This window comes from Lactuca serriola, chromosome 8 (assembly GCF_051521515.1).
Source record: "Lactuca serriola cultivar US96UC23 chromosome 8, Lser_US96UC23_V15, whole genome shotgun sequence".
Classification (NCBI taxonomy): Eukaryota; Viridiplantae; Streptophyta; class Magnoliopsida; order Asterales; family Asteraceae; genus Lactuca; species Lactuca serriola.
This window is the reverse complement of record NC_136415.1, coordinates 8,638,245-8,646,178: the sequence shown is the minus strand read 5'-3', so window position 1 is coordinate 8,646,178 and position 7,934 is coordinate 8,638,245. Positions and strand designations below refer to the sequence as shown.

The 7,934-nt window shown below is 32.2% G+C and overlaps 2 long non-coding RNA genes across 5 annotated transcripts; one reads left to right on the top strand and one right to left on the bottom strand.

Moving 5' to 3' along the window:
- Nucleotides 1-255: 255 nt before the first annotated feature.
- LOC145069145 (uncharacterized) lies at nucleotides 256-4,816 on the bottom strand. 4 transcript variants are annotated; one of them, XR_013689315.1, is made up of 10 exons: nucleotides 4,336-4,816; nucleotides 3,857-4,242; nucleotides 3,544-3,759; nucleotides 3,381-3,463; nucleotides 2,864-3,029; nucleotides 1,967-2,005; nucleotides 1,776-1,848; nucleotides 1,625-1,663; nucleotides 695-759; nucleotides 256-426 (listed from the first exon to the last, which is right to left on the bottom strand). It is a non-coding gene; the product is annotated as an uncharacterized LOC145069145 (long non-coding RNA). The 4 variants fall into 4 exon arrangements; XR_013689317.1 differs by having other exon boundaries at nucleotides 3,690-3,759; XR_013689314.1 differs by having other exon boundaries at nucleotides 3,381-3,446; nucleotides 4,336-4,815.
- A 1,966-nt stretch (nucleotides 4,817-6,782) lies between these two features.
- On the top strand, nucleotides 6,783-7,722 carry LOC145068824 (uncharacterized). The gene is made up of 2 exons (XR_013689139.1): nucleotides 6,783-7,142; nucleotides 7,227-7,722. It is a non-coding gene; the product is annotated as an uncharacterized LOC145068824 (long non-coding RNA).
- The last annotated feature ends 212 nt before the right edge of the window (nucleotides 7,723-7,934 follow it).

Genomic DNA, 7,934 nt, shown 5'->3' with positions numbered 1-7,934 from the left:
AAAAAAATAAAAAAGTAATAAAAAAAACTCGCCCATCATTTCTTTCCCCTCTCACATCTATTAATTAATCCTTTTTTTTCTTTAACCTAGTGAATTTAATTTAAACTAGGTGAGTGACCCCGCGTTGCGGGGTTGGATGTGAGATTTTTTTTCGGTTTGTTCTCTGGTTTATTCTTGTAAATATTCTTTCATGAAATACTTGTTTATACTTTGAACACTTTTGTGAGGTAGTTTTTTTTAACATTATAGGCAGTGTTTATGATGATAAATAGAAAACGTACTTATCCTTTTAGATGACAATATAAGATTATTGTACTCTTGCATGGACAATTTGTTTATACAACCTAATGAATTAACTATCAATTTCATGTAAAATATTGAAGGTTTCCATCATGGACGCCATATCTTCAGTGTTCCACTTGCTCCCTATACCATAATCCACATGATATTAAATTCCATTCATTTAGGACATCACAGAACATATTAAATTATGGCTAAATGCAAACAAATTCCATCAAAAGGCTCAACATATTGAATCTAGTCATTCAAAATCATGTAAACAAAAAATAACACTGATGACGAAATTACCCCTCCACTAAATACTCTTATTTACCAGAATTTTGAAGATTTAGAAAACTAAATGCCAATGTTTTATGTTACCAAAATGATATAAATGGAAGTATGTTGCTATTACCTTCCACTTCTAATTTTTTTATGTAGTTTGTAACCTTGTACTCCTTTTTATAATCCCTTTTGAACCTACAATTCAGGAACAATGATGATAAGGAAGAAGATGAGTTAGAAAAGAAAACTATTTATAGTGAATTCACACCAAGGGTTTTTAGACATTTTACAAACACTCAAACACTTATCCATACAAATGCATACTAACTAACCGGGAATCAGTTGGAAGGATAGTTTTCCTATGTCACTTAAAATCAAAGTACATTACTGCATTTACCACCTAAATAAGGAAATGCACCAAATGACAATGTACTTTCGTTTTTGGTAAAAAAAGCAAATGAAATTGCAAAAAAACAAAAAAAGAAATTATGGATTCAAATTATATTGTTACTAAGTGCATTTACCACCTAAACATGAAAAAATCCAACAAATAGAAATGTATTTTTTTTGGTAAAAAAAGTTAAAGAAATTGCTGTCTACATTGTTGCAAATTTTTAACATGGAAATTCTTTACCAGTTAACCCTAAATCTGTTATGATTTAAAGAAGGTTTTTCAAAAACGAAGCATAAACTGACAAATAAATAAGAACTTGTAAACCATTTCATCAGAAGGAACAAATATATCCTTATTGATCTTTTTGGATGTCTGTGTAGCAGATTCCATCAAAAGGGCAATAAATAGCAATAGATCTTATAATAAAATAGGGAAAACAGAATTTTAATAAGATAAATGATACTTGATGAATAAACACAAAATAGGCCGATAGATTGCAAAAACATTTCTCAAAAACAGAGAGATTAATGATAAATCTTACATGGTGATGCCTATCATACGTGGTGTAAAGGTGAGGGTGTTTGTCACACACACAAAAAAAAAAACCTTTAATGGGGTGAATATCAAGTGCTTAACCAATAAAATAAAAAAGAAACACGCACTTACTAGTATGGATTCGACCAACAACACTATAATCCACCAAAACTACAAACAATCAATGAAATCTGATCAGGTAATAAGAAATCATAGTCAAACACAAGAATAGGATGAGGAATGGAATCACAAGTAGTTTATCGATATAGATATAGAATTTAACCTGTCACCACGCTCTAACAGGCTGTTAACTTGACCGATGCGACCCAGAAAACGTATCCAACAGGACTCAAAACCTGATCCACTTCTATCAAATGTTAGACCATTTGTAAAAAAAAAAAAAAAGATTTTTTAATCCAACATTTAAATGTTTTAGAGACGATCAAACATTAGGCTAAGAAATGAAAAGAATACCTTTTTTTATCCCATGATGACCATCCATTTAAATGAAATCTGAAACCAAATATATAGAAACATATTAAATTGAAGTATTTGAAACAGGGAAAACAGACGGTATAAAAATGCCCATGATGTAACATATGCATGTGTCGAAATTTATCAGTATCAACAACCAAGGCTTTATAGATCCTTTTCCATCATGATTTTGCTTCTAAATGTTAATTTAAATTAATAATAATTTAAATATCCACATAATATATGATTGAAACTAATATAAAATATTATTGGTGTTCTGAATATGGTCCACCAAAGAATTTTGCCGTGGTTTCATTCTTTTGGGTTTGATCTCGTCCAAAGTATCCGTTAAACATAATTATTATTTTTTTTATATAATTTATATTTTGAATATATATTATGTTTATTGTTATCATAATAATTATTATTTTATACCTTTATTATCTTCACACGTCATATTCTACTTACATTCCTATTACGGGTAAAAAATGAAATAAATTTGCTTGTATTGGTAGTTTGCAGCGAAATGATGGAATGGGATGGAATTGGATGCCAATTACAACCAAATCCCACATACTATTATCTCCATATATTAACTGATTCTAATCAGTTCTAATACCCTCCAATTTTAGTCGAATTTGTGATTATTCCAAATAAAAATAATAGGTAACTAATGCACTTTAGTCGCCTAAATAGGAAACTAAGAAATGAAAAAAGGTGAAATACATAAGACTGGTAGGATTAGACCAGTAAATGATAACAGTATATGTAATTACACATAATGCATACTCACAAAAATTTGATGCCTTATGTCTTTTCAAATAAAATCTATGTACTTAGGAATATAACATATATAGACTACAAACTAATGTTTTTAAGTAGACATATGTCATGTACCTTGAAACATAGAAGGGAAAAGATCAGTCACTATCTATATTTTTTTCTTTCCTTTTAAATCTCGTTCGGCCTCTCCTCCTAAATCCATTGTCGCTCTCATCTTTTACCCAATCCCAATGGAACATTTCATCACAATGAACACCATGTCCATGAATAAATAGTTATCCTGTGGAGCAGAAAACCAATTTTAAACATTACATCACATCACAATTCTCAAATAGTCATTAATATGAGTGCTTTTTGCATGCTACTATGTCACTAAAAATAGAATGTGTACAAATATCGGCTGCATATTGTATTAGACATTTTCAAAGAGTATACCATCAAGAATGTATACCATCATCTGTGTATAGTCCTTAATTACATGCCAAAAGATTGTCGACATATTAGAGAAATTCAATCCCACAATCAGTTTGTCATCTATGAGAAACATTACAATAGTGACTACCTTTACCTTCTCCTAGGAATTTAATACTAATAAATATTAATCAAACTTAAGGCAGAACAATACGCATACCTCCATAATCATCGTTGCCATGACATATATGGGAATCCAGTAAAACCCATCTGATAATCGGCATAGCTGGAAAGAACAGTAAGCTTCAGTGATAAAGAATATAAGAATATCAGAAATAATAGGCATAAGAATTTAGTAAAAAGAAGACAATTCAGAATGTTACATTTGATACTAATAACCACACTGGCGTCGATTTTGCAACCCAACGCATAGTAATATTTTGTAGGAACAGAGTATATTGGCATCTTTGCTTCTTCCTTGCTATAAGATAAACAGACAGTTCATAATTTTTATGGTTGAAAAGATGACCTGTTGTGTGCCTCCTTTTCTGATGAGCATAAAATTATTGGGATTCATAAACATCATAGCTCCGTTTTAGCTGTTAACATGGAAAATGCAAACAAAACACAAAAATTGAAACCAAAAACTTTAAAGAAACCCCAAGCTAGAAGGGATCGAGGAATGTTGATGCTAACCGAAGAGACGGTGAGGTGGTGGAAGCAAATAGTGATGTGCGAAGAAAAACGATGTACGCGTGTGACGACAGATAACCGGAAAACCGGAAGTCTTCATAAACGCCAGGACCGCGCTTCCGACCACCACTACTGGCAATCAATATTGCGACACCACCACCAGAAACAGTCGAATGGCGCTTCTTTCTGTCTCCCTCTTCGATGTCCTGCAATCTCTCTATGTCGGTCTATTCCAGTTGCGCGTACAGCGAGATCAAAGCCGTTGGAGGCGGTAGAAAAACTCACAAACTTGATTATTAAGGATAATGTTAATATGTAACATTATCCTTACATATGTTGATTATTAAGGGCTCAAGAGTTCCATGAGCACCGATGTGACTTCCATCAACCTGAGACATGGCCCAGAATCACAATACTTTACAAACAAACGTATATAGATAATTCCAAGAGCAATTATTAAAGAAAAATTAAACAAATCGAACCTGCAATTTTCACACAATCTTAAACAACAAAATTACTCACGGTCACCTAAAAACACAGTTAAGTAAAACCCCTATTTCTTTCTTTTTGAATCAACTGGCCCGATAAGAAATTGCAGAAGAGGGGAGCGGTGGTAACATGGCCACCGGTGTTAGAGACAGGGCACCCACCCTCCCTCTCCTCCGCCTGACTACATCCCCGGCCAACCGACTTCTGTGAGGCGGTGTAGATGGGTGTCAATGAAGGATAGAGGAAGCCGACAAGATTAGCTACCGGAATTCCAAAGCACGACAGCGTAAGTGAAAGGAAGCGGTGGAGGTCAGAATGGAAGCAAGGAAAAACATACTTGGATCAAGTAGAAAAATGGATGATCGGTGGTTAAGAAAGAACCGAGAAGCGGTGGATACGAAGAGTGAGAACGGAAAGGTAATTCAAAGTACCGGAAGGATAAGACGATGAAATCAAGGCGGTGACCCTGCTGACACTGATCCTAATATGATTGGGTTACAGGGGCGGTGACTGAAGTTCAAAAATAGTCAAAAAGACCCCCGAAAAAAAAAAGACGGAAGAAAGTCCGAAGATGACAAAACAGCATAAACAGAAGGACCATTTCTGACAAATTAACCATCAACTTTACTTTCGATTCCTGCGCAAATTAATTGAGGGACCATTTATGTCAATCCCTTAAAATATATATATATATATATATATATATATATATATATATATATATATATATATATATATATATATATATATATACTAATAAAAGAGTAGCTCTTTTGCCAAGTGTCATCATATTAGATAGAGGTGGCAATCGTGTCGTGTTGTGTCGGGTTCGTGTCGTGTCGAAACATTAAACGGGTTGAAAGTGCTTGACCCTAACCCGACCCATTTAATTAATGTGTCGTGTCGTGTCAACCCGTTTATTTTCGTGTCGAGTTCGTGTCGGGTTTCGGGTTAGGGCTCTAACTTGAAATATGTTGTGTCATGTGAGGTTAAAATATTAAGCATGTTGAAAGAATAGGAGTTGGGTAGGCAGAAAGGAATAACTAATAGTTTGGAGGCAGAATATATGAAGTCATAGCAAGTTCACATGACAAAATTAAAAGAGTGGGAGTTGGGGAGGCGGATGACAAGGTCATGAGGTTGTGAGAGTGGTGAAAGAGACTGGGTAGTTTGGGAGAGAATGGAAAAACTGAAATGAAGTCTTGATCTAGCCGGCTAAGTTATTTCAACATTACAAAACAATTCAATTCGAAGGTTTTTTTTTTACTTATGGTTTTTGGTTTTATATCTTTCTAGTTTATTTAAATAATTCAAAAAACATGCATATAAGTAAACGGGTCATTTTCGAGTCATATTCGAGTTGAAATTCTCAACCCTAACCTTACCCATTTAATTTTCGTGTCGTGTCGTGTCAACCCGTTTATTTAAACGGGTTCAAATATCTTACCCAAACCCGTTTATTTCGTGTCAGGTCCGTGTCGGGTTTCGTGTCGTGTCAATTTTTGCCACCTCTAATATTAGACATTTTAATTAATGTGTTGTCACTTGTCAATCTATTAGTTTTCCATTTTAAATTTATTAAACCTCCTCATTAATGTGATTATATTTTAAATTTTAACTTTTAAATTTTAAATTATTGTTTTCATTAATTCACAAATAAAAAATATCTAATATATATTAAAAATTAATTTTATTTATTTATTTGAATCAATGATTATAATTTCACGTAACTAATAAAAAATATCTCTTAAATTAATAATTTATTTAAAATAATTTATTAATAATTTTGAATTTTTACTATAAAAGTTTGATTAATTTTATAACCGTGGTTCCCACGGGTTATAAACTAATATATATATATATATATATATATATATATATATATATATATATATATATATATATATATATATATATATATATATATATATATATAGTTTAACATTTATTTTATTTTAAAAAATTATTTATCTAAATCATTTAAAATAATATTATTATTTATAGTTTATTTATTTATTTATTATATTTATTTTAGGACGTTTTGTTCGTTTATTTTTAACTTTTACGCTTTTTTTTGTTTATATTATTTAATCATAAAATTTTGACATTTTTTCGTTAATTCGAAACATGCTTTTAAAAAGGCAGATCATCCAAATCAATAACTTTTTTTACAATTTAGGATTTTTTTTCTTTTTGTAAAAAATATATTTAACATGAAAAAACATAAGTAAAAAATTTGAAGAGTTATAAAGACTTTAAAAAAACTTGAAAGAAGTAAGTAAAAGTAAAATAAGTGTAAGGGTGTGTTTGACAACTTGGTGACCGGGTCTGGTCAACAATTTTTTTTTTCTGATTGGGTCCGGTCAATTTGTTTGATAGATACCTATTTTGTCTGACCCGGTCCTTAAATACTGACTCACACTACTGATTCGGTCCTTGAAAAAATATAGTTTGACCGAGACCAAAGATTTCTTTTATCTCCTTTACTACCCTTCTCCCTATTGCCAACGTTTTCTCCCTTCAGAATCTCACCTCGATCATTCAACATCTCCTCCCACCTGGATCCTTTGTTTTCTTTGTTGCCGTCGTCCAAACTCGCGTCGCCGTCCACCGCTTTCCAACGATGCCCAACTTCGATGGAACCCCTTCCTCAGCCAGACGTCGTGTACACTTCTCTTCTCCATCTCCCTCCATTCCAGCGACTTCCTCCGCCACTCTGTCTTTGAGCGTTACCACACCAGCGATTATCTCCGGCCACCAAACATGAGCACCGCCACCCAACACCTTCTTTCTCCAGCGGGTAAGCTCATATTCTCCATATGTGAAATCAGTTTTCTTTCTTCTCTGAAATCATCTAATCTTTTATTAAAATTAAATATTGCAGTCGGATGGCTTTCGTTTATTAGTTTTGTGTTTTTGCACAAATCAATTCTCTTTATAATTAATATTTTCTGATTAATAAAGCTCTTTGGATGGGTTGACGCAAGAAGACACAATGATGAAACTCCTTTTTAGTTGTTGATGATTTGCGTTTTTGTAGTTAGCTCAATTCTACTTATAATTAATTGGCATATTAAAGGTAGGAGCATATTGGAGATTAGCAAACACTTGGGAATATTGGCAAAACATCACATTGAGAATATAGGAAAAACAACATATTGAGACGAGATTCAAGATTTAAGCATTTTTGGTATTTTTGTATTGTGATTTCTGGCTATTTTTTATATATTATAAATGATTTATGGATGATAGATGGGGTTTGATGTGCTCGGTGGGAGTGATGATTTTATTTATTATAACTGATGTATTAATATGAGATTAACAAATTGTTTACTTGATTTCACTTTTCTTATAAGAACATTTTGTTTTCTATTTTCTTATTAAGGCGTTGTTCATTGAATAATCTACCCAATTATAGCATTGTTTTATTAACGTATCAAAGTTCATTGTCTTTTTCGGAACCAAGAATAAAATTCATTGTTATTTTTAGAGTTATATGAAGTTTTCCATCAAGGGGTAATATGGTCATTTTTCATCATTAATTACAATCAGTTAGAGATATAATCAAACAACATTGTTTCAGTCAGATGTG